The 15,112-nt window shown below is 44.1% G+C and overlaps 1 protein-coding gene across 2 annotated transcripts in view; it reads left to right on the top strand.

The window, feature by feature from the left end:
- The window catches only part of SHISA6 (shisa family member 6), a 349,135-nt gene that overhangs the window by 41,561 nt on the left and 292,462 nt on the right, over positions 1 to 15,112 (top strand). The window lies entirely within an intron of this gene.

The raw sequence follows: 15,112 nt of genomic DNA, 5'->3' as shown, positions 1-15,112 counted from the left end.
CCTACCCTCCCTTTGGCTGAGTTGCATGTCACTCAATCCCTCCAGGACAGATGAGGATTGGGCCGCTGGGGAAGCTGCCTTCATGTTCTATTGGCCTGTCCCGCTGGGTCCTCCATTTTCCCTCAATGGTTGTTGCTATGCAACGATAGTATTCCAAGCTTGGTTCTGTCAGTATAAGGCAGGAGAAGAGTCCTCTTTTGGCCTTTGAGGGAGAACTCATTGGGGCCAGTCCTAGCTAAAGTTGCCAGCTCCAGGTTGGGAAATTCCTGGAGATTTTGTGGTGGAGTATGAGGAGTGTTTCAAATTTGAGGTTCAGTAACAGTCTATTGATTTTCCTAATATTATCATTGGTGATGAGTGATTAATGAGTGGACCAAGCATATTCATATACCCACTATTATATTGTTCCTATTCATATATGCATTTATGTACATGTATTCATGATTGCACTAACCCCCTGTATTATGATATCAATACTTACTAACCATAAAATTATATTGTTCCTATTCATATATGCATTTATGTACATTTATTCATGATTGCACTAACCCCTTGTATTATGATATCAATACTTACTAACCATAATGCATTCATTATGTTTTCTAATTACTTATATAGAATAGTATTGGTAACATATGAGACCATGATAGAGGGTAACTTATTATGGGAATCTTGACTCCTGGGTAATGAAAGATAGGTACCAACTGAAAATGTCTGTGAAGCTGGAATGTGACCTTGGAGAAAAGCAACACCATGGTCTGGGAACTAATTCAAAGATTTTTGAGCAGGAAAGGGTTAGGCAGGAGAAATGATGGACCATTAACCTGTAACCTATATTTGGACTGTAACTGACTTATCGTCAGTTTGGCAAGGCAATTAGTTTTGTGTGTACCTGCTACAAGTGTTTGCTACCAGATAATTCATTAAAAGCTTCTTTTGTATTTATTCAAGAAGTCTTGTGATAGATTCTGGGCAAAGCCTTACAGGGAGAGGCCTTGGCTGAATGTAATACCATAGAGTCTACCCTCCAAAGCAGTTGTTTTCTCCAGATGAAGAGAGATCTGTTATCTGGAGTTCAATTGTGATACCAAGAGATCTTCAGGCTCCATTTGGAGGTTGGCTACCCTAGGCCTGGGAGCACATGGGTAACATGATGCCACCTGACTGGCATGACTTAACTAGGCCTGACTGCTTGCTCCTGTTTAGCAGCAACAGTCAGTGTGGTGTAGCAGTTAGTACTTCAGAGCAGGGTCTACCAGACCCAAGTACTAGCTGTGATTTTGAGCCAGTGACAGACTTTCAGCCTAACCTGCTTCACAGGATTGTTGTGCAGAACAAAAGGGAGAGAGGAGAATGCTGTAAGCTCCTTTGGTCCTCACTGCAGAGAAAGAGTGTCCTTTCCCTAGGTAGAGGCTGCAGGGAGTGGGGAGGAGATGAAAAGCTGAAGTCAGAGGGGCAGATGAAGATAGGTTGATGGCAGGCTGGGAAGGAGCTAGGGTTGCCAACTACAGATTTGGAAATTCCTGGAGATTGGAGGGGAGGAGTCTGAAGAGGGTGGGGATTGAAGGTCAGATGCAGAAGATGAAGCTGAAATATTTTGGCCACCAAATGAGAAGGGAGCACTTACTGGAGAAGATCCTGATGCTGGGAAAGACAGAAGGCAAAAGAAGAAGGGGATGACAAAAGATGAGATGACTGGACAGCTTTACTGATGTAACTAACATTAATTTGAGCAGACTTCGGTGAATGGTGGAAGACAGAAGGGCCTGGCGTGACTTGGTCCATGGGGTTGCAAAGAGTCAGACTCGACTGTATGACTGAACAACAACAAAGGACCTCAGATAGATGCAGTGCCTCCAAACCAGCCAGTTCCTTCTGGGGAACCATTGTTGCCAATCTCCAGGTGAGGGCAGGAACTCACTCAGAATTACAACCACTCTCCAGATGGCAGAGATCACTTCCCCTGGAGAAAATGGTGGACTCTGTGTTATTATACCCTGCTGAGGTCCATTCCCTTCTGCTTTGGTCCCCACTGTGGAGAAAGACTGTACTTTTCCAAGGTAGAGGCTGCAGGGAAGGGGGAGGAGATGGAAAACTGTGGCTACCTTAAAGTGCATACTCTATGGTATACCATAACACAACCATGCCAAGCCAAAAAAGACAGATTACACAACAAGCAAACACTGATGCTAAATGCTGCAAGGCCAAATGTGACAGGAAAAGGTGGCAACAATGCACTACAGATGAAAGGAATGCCACGCTTCAGTGTATGTGTGTGATTGTTATCATGGTATAGCAACTACAGCAAATTGCCACTGAGTGCCAAAGGCTGGGACATTCTCCCAGAGCCTCTTCCTAGAACCTGTTATATTTATTCTTTTACTAGGGTTGGCTTAAATTTTGACAAGATATTTATTCTCACAATGCGCCTTATTCCTAGTAAAGACATAAAAGATAAATGCAATCTGACAAAAATGCATGTATTTGAGAAGTATTGTAAGCAGGATCAGGGAGCTGTCATGTACATTGAAGTCTCAAAGAATGACTGTCACATATTATCTGTCAGACGATGGAACCTCAAATCAACCAGACTTCATTTGATACAAAGTTTAAGGCTTTATTTGATAGTTCATAGTTCCTGAGCATAGCGATATTGGAACTGATACATTCTTCCTGGTGAGGAGTCATTTTAACCGATAATACATCAAAGGTATTCTAAATGATGTCATCTAGGTACACCACCACCCCGTTGTACAGGTACTCTCTGAGTACTTCGTTTATAAAGTTCATGAAAACCCCGGGGGCTCCCTGTAACCCAAACGGCATCACCAAGTACTCGAACTGCCCCATGGGTGTATTGAACACCATCTTCTACTCATTCCCCTCTTTGATTCTCACTCTGAAATAAGCATCTCTCAGGTCCAGTTTTGTAAAAATGGACCCCTCTGACACTGTGCTCAAAAGGTCTTTTATCAACGGGATGGGGTAGGCGTTGGACATTGAAATCCCGTTTATCCCGCTAAATCTGTGCAAAGCTGGAGGCTCCCGTCCTCCTTCTTCCGGAAGAGGACCGGAGCGGCGTGCGGCGTGGTGGCAGGCCTGATAAAACCCCGTTTCAAGTTTTTGTCGATAAATTTCCTTAACTCAGCCTTTTCGGCCCACCCCATTGAATACAGTTTGGCTTTAGGTAGCTCTTCCCCTGGGATCAGTTCGATCGCACAGTCTGTGCTCCGGTGGGGCAGTAGCTCGTTTGCCTCCTCCTCACTAAACACTCTACGTAAATCCCGATATTCCTTTGGGATTGACCGGACCTCCTCCACTGACATACACATCTTTTCATTTTTAGGTGGAGGGGTCAGCCCCCACTTCCCTTGCCAGTGGTGGTGGATGCATCTCCGATCAGTAAAGTCTATGGTCTGCTCCTCCCACTGTATGTCCGGCTGGTGTCGGGCGAGCCAACCCACTCCCAGCACCACGTCGAAAGAGGAGGAAGGGGTGATGACAAAAATTTCTACCTCCCAGTGTTCCTTTATCCCCATGGGTAAACTCTGGGTTTTCTCCGTGCACGGTTCCCCCCTCATAACTGACCTGTCCATCTGCTCGAATTGGATTGGGTGAGGCAGGGGAGTCCTAGACAGTCCCAGTGCGTCTACCAGTCTTGGGGTTATGATTTCTCAGGTGTACCCTGAGTTGATCAGGGCCCGGGCATGCATAAATCGCTTGAGTTTTGGGTTTAACAGAGTCAATGACACAAAGAGTAGGGCCCCGGATATTCTCACCTGTAATGGTGCCATTAGATCCACGACCTGCCGTTCGGCACCTTTCAGTGCAGGTCGCTCTCGTTTCCCACGGCTCCTCGCCCGTGTCGTCGATAATTATAGTATCCTCGTCAAGCGCCAACGATGTGGTGGCGCTGCCCTGACTGGGCTCTTTGGGTTTTCCCTGGGCTCTCTTTGTTTCGGCTGCCATCGGCTTCGGGTTCAGGGGGGGGCTCAAGGCTTCTCGGGGCAGTTGGCAGCCAGGTGCCCCGGATCGCCACACCGGTAGCACTTGCAGCTCTGCATTGGTCTGGGGGTCCCCCCGGGCACTGGTGTCTTCCTCGACTCGACTTTGGCCCCCAGCCGAGCCTCTCGTCCCCACTTCACCCCTTGCTGCATCTGCCATTGCAGGGCGATGCGGTTCATGTTCGTCTCGACCTCTCCCGCCAGCTGTATCCACCCCACCAGCGTGGTGGGGCGGGCTTGGTTGAAGACCTGATCCAGCAGGCTCACGTTGGGACCCCGCTGGTAAGCCTCAATCCTCATTCGCTCGTTCCTGCCCCTGACCTTGGCGCAGTGGGCCCTGAAGTCGGCCGTGTACTCCCTCAGTTGCGCAGAGCGGTGAGGGCCCTAATTTCTTGGAGGGGGTCGCCATACTGGCATAGCATTGCTTGTAAGAACCCTTCCATGCTCATCAGCTCAGGGGCTCGACTCTCGTACAGGCTCACGTACCACCGCCGAGCTGCGCCTTTCAGTTTCGACCCGAGGTAGTCCACTCGGCTAGGTTCATTGGGGAAGGTGTTCCCCCAGTAATGCATATAACTGTTGCCCTGGATGGTGAAGTATTCTACTTCCTCCGGGTTGCCATCAAAAGTTATATCCAGGCCCTTGCCTTGACCCCCGTGGTTCTTGATCTCACAGGCCTGGCTAGGCTGCCATCCCCAGCGGCACTTTATCTTCAAAGGAGAATTCACACCAGTGTTAGTAAATACTATGTTTCTACTTTGATATGCAAGGTCGCTTCTCATGGTTAGTAATACAGTTTAGAAAATGGAGTTAGTTAGGCTAAGCATTTCATTACATTCAGTTAAGCTAAGCATTTTAATACAGTAGTTTTCCAGAGTCTGACATCATCAACCAGGCATTTTAGGGGATGTCTGCTCTTACAATCATAATGGGATACGATGTAGCATAAGATGCCCAGTTCAGTCACAAGTGAGCCATTGGGTAAAATTTTGCTGCCTCTAGTTATTTTAAGAGGTCAAATGAGGTGACTTCAAAGGGGTAATAGTTCAATGGGGTGCTGAGCCTACTTGGCTCTTCTAGGGATACCAGTAGAAATTTTAAATTCCCAACACCTTGCAAAAGTACCAGCTTAGACCACATGGGCTAGGTTAGGGAACGTCTTTGCACTGCAAAATACCATGGAATCTGACTGATCTCATCACTTAATTATTTTCTGACCTGCTTGTATAGATTGGGATATGGGGGAAACTTGCTTGTTCTTAGATAGGAGTGTGACTATTATTGTAGAAGGTGGAAAGAGGAACGTAGTCTTGTAAAATGGAGGCTGTGGTTTATTGAGGTCTTGCTGGTTATGAAAGAGAGGCACCTAAGGGCTAGACTGCTCATTACATACAGCTGTATATATTGGTAACTGCTTTTTCTGTAGTAGGTATTAAAAGGTAAAGGTAGTCCCCTGTGCAAGCACCAGTCGTTTCCGACTCTGGGGTGACGTTGCATCACAACGTTTTCATGGCAGACTTTTTATGGGGTGGTTTTGCCATTGCCTTCCCCAGTCATCTACACTTCCCCCCCAGCAAGCTGGGTACTCATTTTACCAACCTAAGAAGGATGGAAGGCTGAGTCAACCTTGAGCCCGCTACCTGATCCCAGCTTCCGTAGGGATTGAACTCAGGTTGTGAGCAGAGTGGACTGTGTGCAAAAGAAGAAAATCAGGAAAATTCAGATTCTGGAGTATTAGAGGCTAAAAAATTCAGAGGGTTATATATCTCCTAATAGCAGATTTGGTAGCCAAAACTGTTTTGGGAGATATTCGGCTATTCCCAAATATATGACCCTATTATACCTTATGGGCCATTGAAGCCAATGGCAAAATAGGGTATAATGAAAGGAGGGGAGGAGGGTTGAGGTAGAAGCCCCAAACTTGCAAGGCAGCTCAAGAGAACCCCCAAATCCCAAAAAGATTGGACCGGGGTTCCCATTCTAAGGGCAACCAAAAAGGCCCATTTCTCCCAATAGTGGAGGGAAAAGCAATCAGTCACTTTGGGGAGCAGAGGGTTTGAAGGGAGAGTCCCCAAATTTGCAGGGCAGCTGCAGGGGCCTTTCCTCCACAGGCGGTGCCATGTTCCCAAGCAGAACCAGTGCCACCATGCTACTGCCATTGGCACAAACAGTATATTAGATCCAACTAGAGAATCTCTCTCATTAAAAAATCTGTCTAATTTCCCATTGACAATAAAATTAATGTCACCACCAATTATCAACTCACCAGCTTGAAAAGAATACAGTTGTGCAAAGATATCATCCAGAAAGGTTATTTGGTTTTGGTTTGGGGTGTATATTGAAGCAAAGGGTGTATATTGAAATCTTACCTTCAATAGTGCCTTTTAGAAACAGATTTGCCTCCTGGGTTGGTAACAGTCGCTTCTTCTACAAAATTGATTTCTTTAGCAAGCAAAATAGCTACACCCCTTACCTGAGAAGAGCCTGGAACTGCAAAAGGTATAGTGGAGTTTTCAGAACAGGGCAGGTGGAGGAACATAATGAGATTCCTGTATAAACAAAATGTGAGGATGAATATGTTTAACATGTTGTAGTACTATTTCCTTGACAAGGTTGTTAAGGGCCCTGATGTTGATTTATCCGGACATATTTAAGGGAGAGAAAAGGGCAACAAAAGGTCACACTTAACAAAAAAAACAAACAAAGATAAGATACGGCACCAAAGAAAAAGACAGAGAGAATAAAGTAGAATAAAATAAAGTAAGAAAGACCTGGGAAGACCCACTACAGAGCACAGAGAGTGAACTTGTTACTCCTTTTCTCAGGGCAATGTAATGTAGAACAAGTTAGGAACTAATTCAAAATATAAAATTAAGAATGAGAAATCTACTGAAGATACTTATTAATGGAATGCAGTACATATTATTATAATAAATAATAGTACCTGTTTTTTAATAAATATTTTTAGTAGACTAAAACGGAAAACAGTACAGGAGAAATATCATTTGCATATGTGGAGAGAACTTCACCCTGCAACCCATGATTACACATACTTCTCCAGCAGACATAATATTTTTACAAGAATTGACTATGTTTTAGTTTCCGACTCTTCTCTCCCTAACCTGATCTTGTCTAATATTGGTCTTCAACATCTGACTGACCATGCTTGGCTTGACTGCCATCTGACATTCTCCTCTTCTTCCAATGAACATAAAATTTGGACAATGGATTCAACAATTTTATTCAATGAGACAATAAGAAACAAATTATCCTTGATTATACCAAATTTCTTCAAAGAAAACTCTTCCCCTGATGTCTCTCTTCCAGTGGTTTGGGACACAATGAAAGCCGTACTTCGAGGCAATATTATATTCACAGACTTCATTTTTAATAAAAGAAAGAGAAAAGGTTCGATCAGAAACTTTAGCTAGAATTGTAGCTCTTGAACAATCCCACAAATGTTCAGGGAGCAAAAGGATGCTTTCTAAACTAATAGCTGAATGGAAAAAATTGGAGCATCTCGAAACTTCACAGATTAAAAAAAAATCTGCTATATTTAAAACAACGCCACCAGCAAAGATCAGGGGAAAATATTAAGCTGCTTGCCTGGTGGGTTAAGGATAGAAAATACTCTACCTCAGTTTACACAGTCAAGAGATCTGATGGGGTTTTGTAGTTTTCATCCAAAGATATCAGTTCCGCTTTTGCAACTTAAAAAAAAATATTTCCTCAGCTCATAGGGATTTAATGGATGCTCCTATTTCAATGAAAGAACTCCAGTTCACTATTAAAAAATTTAAAAACAATAAATCCCCACACATCGATGGTTTTCCAGCTGAATTTTACAAAGCATTCAGTACTGTATTAATGGATCCTCTACTACAAATCTATAACCATGATCTCCAAACTGGTATTTTACCTGAATCATGGAAGGAATCTTCAGTAGTTGTCATTCTGAAGCAAAACAAGGATCTGACTGATCCAGATTCCGATTGGCCAATCACTCTACTTAACAATGACACGAAGAACTTCATGTCCATATTGGCGAACAGACTAAAGCACATTATCACAGAATACATATCCCCAGATCAGACAGGTTTTATGCCTGATAAGCAGTTGACGGACAATATACATCGCACTATAAGTATCATAAATCATAGAAAACTCCTTTCAACTGATGCACTAATTTTGAGGACTGATTTTGAAAAAGCCTTTGACTCCCTCAAAGTTCCTTACTTGTTATCCTTGCTAAGAAAAATGGGCTTTGGTCCGAATTTTCTGTTCTCTTAATTCAATCTATGCAGAACCCAATTACAGAGTACGAGCGAATGGTTTCAATTCTTCTGTCTTTTATCCAACCAGGGGGACTCGGCAAGGGTGCCGCTTCTCACTCCTCTTTGCTGTTACCATTGAATTGCTGGCCGAAGAGCTTAGACGTAACACAACCTTCTCAGGTATTCAAATTGGAGAAAAAGAACACAAGATCAGTCTCTATGCAGATGATCTTACTTTGTATGTATCCGATCCCCTTCATTCTCTTCCAGAGATTCATAGGAGTCTTTATAAATTTGGGTCATTGTCTGGTCTTTGAATCAACTTAACAAAATCAGATATATATCCAATTTCTTTATCTTCTGACGCAACAAACTCAATTAAACAAATCTTCCCTTTTACGTGGTACACCTCCATCTGGAGATATCTTGATGTGCAAATTCCTATTAATACTAAAGATTTAATAAAGTGCAATTTTGACAAGATGTTTGCAGAGATCAAGGATAAACTTAAGGAGTGGAATTCAGTGCAGTTGTCTCTTCCAGATCGTATCCACCTCATCAAAACATTTTTCCTAAAATTTTATTTCTCTCTAGAGCATGTCCAACCTTCATTTGAGAATCCTCTTTTAATATTTGGCAAGGCATCCTATCCACCTTTTTATGGTCTTATAAGAAATCACAAATTAATTTTTGGACACTGTACAGACCTTCATACTTGGGAGGTCTTGACTTACCCCTCTTAAAAAATTATCATCAAGCCTCTATTCTTACTAATATCACATGTATTCTACATTCTGACTCATTAGTGGACTGGATGTTTATTGAACAATCCTCTGTTGCTCCTTGATGTTTGAAGAATATTTTTTGGCTCCCTCTGACCAAGCTCACTAAAGTATGACACCTTTTTATGGACTATGTTACAACTTTGGGATCGGAAAGAAACCCTCTTGGCTCTGGGTATTTCTCAATTTTTTGCATTTACAAATCAACCCTGATTTTGCCTGGTATGGTTCCCAGTGCCTTTGAGGAATTGACACAAGCAGGCATTACTTGACTTGCAGACCTTATGCTCAATGGCAGAATGAGAGCAAAATCTCACTTTGACAGGTTACTAGAGGTTTCACTACTTACAATTGAAGAATATGATTGAACCCCTCTTAGATCTAGGAACTTATGCAGATTTTGAAAAACTTTTGACTACAGTCTCCACACCTATCAAAGGTCTACTGACAAAACTATATAAAATGTTGATCGGTTTAGACTCTGCTCCATTACGTTATCAAAGAGTCTAGGAAGAAGATTTTAACAGAAACATTCATCCTACCTCATGGCTGAAAATCTGGAATTCTCGTACAAACTCTTCCCCAATTTATAACATTAAAAATACAGTTTTTAAAGACCTTGACATGCTGGTATCTCTCTCCTAGAAATTACACCAGATCAACCCTCAACTTAGTCCACACTGCTGGAAGAACTGCGGTCGTGCCGGTACCTATCTACATTGCTGGTGGGAGTGCCCACTCATTCAACATTTCTGGTTAGATGTTTTACAGCAAATCTCTTTGATTACCTCACAACTTTTGCCATTGTCCCCTGAACTTTTGTTATTGGACTTATGGGATGAGTCATCCTCAAATATCCACCATAAAGATTTAATATGTATTCTATTAGCTGTTGCTTGTTTCACGATTGTGTCGTCTTGGAAATCCCCTTCACCTCCAACTCAGCAGGCATGGTTTGACAAAATATGGGATCAATTTGTCATGCAAAAAATCTCAACAGTTGTGGACTGTGCTCACTCTTGCTCTAATAAATTTGTTTCCACATGGGCTCCTGTTTTGGATTTTATTTCACAACATGATCTTCTCCCATCAAACAGGGCATCTCCTTCCTTCCTTCCTTCCTTCCTTCCTTCCTTCCTTCCTTCCTTCCTTCCTTCCTTCCTTCCTTCCTTCCTTCCTTCCTTCCTTCCTTCCTTCCTTCCTTCCTTCCTTCCTTCCTTCCTTCCTTCCTCCCTCCCTCCCCTCCCCTCCCCTCCCCTCCCCTCCCCTCCCCTTTTACTTATTTATTTCTCTTCTTTTGCTCTTTTGACTCGAGTCCTCCCACTACTGAATACATGGTCATTTTTTCTGGTTTATATGTGTACCTTAGTCTAGCCATTGATCCTTTCACAGGCTATTGCATCAACATTGATGTTTTTTCTACTCTTATTCACAACCTAGCTACCCTAATGGCAAGCTTGATTGTATTTTGTACAATAGCTCTTATTATTATTTTGTCATATCACATATTTTGGTTATTCTTTCTCTTATTTTGTTGTTATGATGCTTTCTGATTAAATAAAACTTGGGTGTTTTTTTAAACCTGGGGTGGTGGCTCTCTGCAAGGACTGCTGCACAGAACCAGTGCATTGAATGCACTATTGCCATGAAGTAGAGATGGGGCATGGTCTTCCTGCATGTGAAGCATCTGCCCACTGAATCACAGCCCCACAGAAGAAATACTTGTATAGAATCCCTCAACACTCCACTTTTTGTTTGTCACTGAAAGAAAATCTTGGAAACTAGGGTACTTGGGTTTTAAAATAAGCTGATGAAAAATCAAGGCTGCTCAAGGGGAACCTTGACTGACATGCCAAGTGGCATGCAAATATCAGTTCTGCTCTTCTTTTAAACGCAAGTATCTTGAAAATCTTTCACTGCACCATACTTATCCTACATCTTGGTGCTGGTATGGCACATTCTCAAAGAGAGAAGCATTCTTTTTCTATCACAATAAAGCCAAGACCCCAGGACATAACAGAGATGTTGACTTCCTATCTCAGTAGACATAATAATTAATAAGAGGACCTGTCCTTTTACTCCATGACTCTCGAGCTTTCTAAGGAGCTTTTGATGAGGAACTTTATCAAAAGCTTTCTGGAAGTCAAGGTAAACAATATCTATCGGGTCTCCTTTGTCCACATGTTTGTTCACCCCCTCAAAGAAATGTAACAGGTGAGTGAGGCAAGATCTTCCCTTACAGAACCCATGCTGAGTCTTCCTCAATAGCTTGTGTTCATCAATGTGCCTACTTATTCTGTCCTTGATAATGGTTTCTACCAACTTTCCCGGTATTGAAGTCAGACTGACTGGCCTGTAGTTTCCTGGATCTCCTCTGGAACCCTTTTTAAAGATGGGGGTGACATTTGCTACCTTCCAGTCCTCAGGAACGGAGGCAGATTTCAATGAAAGATTACAGATTTTTGTCAGAAGATCCATAAGTTCAACTTTGAGTTCTTTCAGAACTCTTGGATGTATGCCATCCAGACCTGGTGACTTATTAGTTTTTAATTCGTCTATCAGTTGTAGGACCTCCTCTCTTGTCACCTCAATCTGATTCAGGTCTTTCAACAGCCCTTCCAATATAAGTGGTTCTGGAGCGGGCAAACACTTCTCAAAGAAGTCCAGGATTGCTATGCAGTGGCAGTTAATGACATACCACCCGCTCTTACCTTGAAAATCCTGTGGGATTGCCATAAATTGGCACTTTCTACCATCACATCCAGGCCAGAAATATCTGAAAGCACATCCTAGTATACAGCTGGCCCAAGTCCTAGAAAGGTATTTAGCATTCAGCCTGCAGAGCCTGGCCCCAAGGTTATGAAGCCTGGCATCATGGTTCTTATCATCCACAATGATATCAGCAAGCTGTGTGTTACTATGGTAACAATATATTAAAAAGAGACTAATAAAAGTAGCAGGAGAGTGAGTGAGATGATTAAGAATATAGATTTGCTTTGTAACAAAACATCACAGTGAAACTCAACTGGCTCTGCAAGTGTTGTGTACTGGATTTCATGAATTTAGAACTCAGCGCAGTTTTGCACATCCGGGGAACCACGGGCAACTTTCCGGGGAGCCAATGGGTGGTTAGGGTGTGAATATTCAATGGCCCAGACTGGCCAGGACTCGGTGAGGGGGAGGTTGATTCAGATGTGACCATATAAGCGGGGACCTGGCCCCGCCATGTTGTCTTGTAGTTATGTGTTAGTACAATAAACATGGCTGAACATTTCCAAACCCAATAGTTTACACTGGCGACAAGGATGGGATGCTCCTGTTGAGCTAGCCTATTGCTCAGTCGCACTGCTGTTCCGCGCATCAGCTGTAGTAATCGTGTTCTATAGCAGAGCATCGCGGCTGGGATCATGGCTGTGTCTCCAGGGCATCAGCTACTTGAGCTCAACCCTGTGTGTCTGGACCTGTGGGAGCCATGGGTAGAGTGGCTCAAATACTGCATAATCCTGCACAAGATGGAGAAGGTGACCAACCAGAAGGCACTACTGCTGAGTTTGTGTGGAGTTGAGACTCTCCAGCTAATGAAGAGACTCATTGCACCGATGACCCTTGAAGCTGCCACATACGAGGCCTTGGTCAAGGTGATGACCAACCACTTATCGCCACAGCCGACTCATCTAGCCCGCCGGCATGAGTCTTACATAAGGCAACAAAAGCTGACCCAATTCACCACAGATTACCTCATGAAATTGAGAGGTCTCACCCTGTGCTGCGATTTTTGGCGAGACCTTGACAAGGTTCTGCTAGACTGATTCGCAGTGGGCATCTGAGATGATAAGCTGAGCCACAAGCTACTTGCGGCTGATGACGACTTCACCCTCACAAAGGCGCTCTGCCTGAGACAGCATTTGGGCAGTCGCACAGCAATTGAACAGCGACAGCCACCCACCAGGCTACAACCTCCTCGGCTTCGGATGTGTCAGATGGGGAAGAAACACACCAGCTCTGCCCACTGCACCCAATGCAGTAGCAAGCCCGCAGCCACTCCACAGGCTCCGGAGAACCAACCCCCAGGGAGGTGCCCTAGCTGCAGGGATCCACACAAGCTCAAAGATTCCGGAATGCGAATTGCAGGAACTGTGGAAAGGTGGCCACATCGTGAGGGCTTGCAGAACCAAGGCCAACCGGAAACACCTGACGGCATAGCAGAAGTCACCCGACAGATATGCAACCGCCTCCACCAGCCTCCAGTTACTGAACCGGCCCCAAAACACAAGGTGAGATCAAGGTGACTGTGTTAATTAACAGGACCCATGCCAGATGGAAATAGATTTGAGTCCTCCAAATCCATAATCTCAGAGGACACCCTCAGGAAGACATGCCCCAAAGGTAGCCCGCCTCTGTGGCTGGCTGGATTCATATTGTGGAACTTGCAAAAACCCTGTGCACATCAAGGGGTGGGGCCGGGTTTGGGTACAGTTAAAGCATTTCGACGGGATGTTAGATCTACTAGTAGTGGGGAGCAAACTCACCACCTTATTCACTTGGTTCGAACCATTAGGAATCAAGAGGGGGTGAACAAACGTGTGGACAAAGGAGACCCAATAGATGCTGTTTACCTTGACTTCCAGAAAGCTTTTGATAAAGTTCCTCATCAAAGGCTCCTTAGTAAGCTCAAGAGTCATGGAGTAAAAGGACAGGTTCTCTTGTGGATCAAAAACTGGCTGAGTAATAGGAAGCAGAGAGTGAGTATAAATGGGCAGTCTTCGCAGTGGAGGACAGTAAGCAGTGGGGTGCCGCAGGGCTCAGTATTGGGTCCCATGCTCTTTAACTCGTTCATAAATGATTTGGAGTTGGGAGTAAGCAGTGAAGTGGCCAAGTTTGCAGATGACACTAAATTGTTCAGGGTGGTGAGAACCAGAGAGGATTGTGAGGCACTCCAAAGGGATCTGTTGAGACTGGGTGAGTGGGCGTCAACGTGGCAGATGAGGTTCATTGTGGCCAAGTGCAAAGTAATGCGCATTGGGGCCAAGAATCCCAGCTACAAATACAAGTTGATGGGGTGTGAACTGGCGGAGACTGACCAAGAGAGAGATCTTGGGGTCGTGGTAGATAACTCACCGAAAATGTCAAGACAGTGTGCAATTGCAATAAAAAAGGCCAATGGCATGCTGGGAATTATTAGGAAGGGAATTGAAAACAAATCAGCCAGTATCATAATGCCCCTGTATAAATTGATGGTGCGGTCTCATTTGGAATACTGTGTGCAATTCTGGTCACTGCACCTCAAAAAGGATATTATAGCATTGGAAAAAGTCCAGAAAGGGGCAACTAGAATGATTAAAGGGTTGGAACTCTTTCCCTATGAAGAAAGGTTAAAACACTTGGGGCTCTTTAGCTTGGAGAAACGGCGACTGCAGGGTGACATGATAGAGGTTTACAAGATTATGCATGGGATGGAGAAAGTAGAGAAAGAAGTACTTTTCTCCCTTTCTCACAATACAAAAACTCGTGGGCATACGATGAAATTGCTGAGCAGTCGGGTTAGAACGGATAAAAGGAAGTACTTCTTCACCCAAAGGGTGATTAACATGTGGAATTCACTGCCACAGGAGGTGGTAGTATCTACAAGCATAGCCAGCTTCAAGAGGGGTTTAGATAAAAATATGGAGCAGAGGTCCATCAGTGGCTATTAGCCACAGCGTTTGTGTGTGTGACACAGAGTGTGTGACACAGTGTGTGTGTGTGTGTGTGATACAGAGTGTTGGACTGGATGGGCCATTGGCCTGATCCAAGATGGCTTTTCTTATGTTCTTATTCTTTTATTGTCGGGGTGAACCAGGTACAGCCTCCCAGCTTCGAGCATGTGTTCAAGGACTTCCCAGAAGTGTTCGACAGGGCTCTTGGGTGCTACAAGGGGCCACTGATTTCGCTGCAGCTCAACCCCATGGTTCCACCCATCAGGCTGAAGACCCGGAGCATCCCGTTTGCAATTAAGCCCAAGACTGAGGCCGACTTAGACTGCCTCATCGCCCAAGGGGTCTTAGAACCGGTT

This window comes from Heteronotia binoei, chromosome 5, assembly GCF_032191835.1.
Source record: "Heteronotia binoei isolate CCM8104 ecotype False Entrance Well chromosome 5, APGP_CSIRO_Hbin_v1, whole genome shotgun sequence".
In the NCBI taxonomy this organism is placed as follows: Eukaryota; Metazoa; Chordata; class Lepidosauria; order Squamata; family Gekkonidae; genus Heteronotia; species Heteronotia binoei.
The sequence above is the reverse complement of the archived record's forward strand: the minus strand, read 5'-3'. Positions and strand labels throughout refer to the sequence as shown.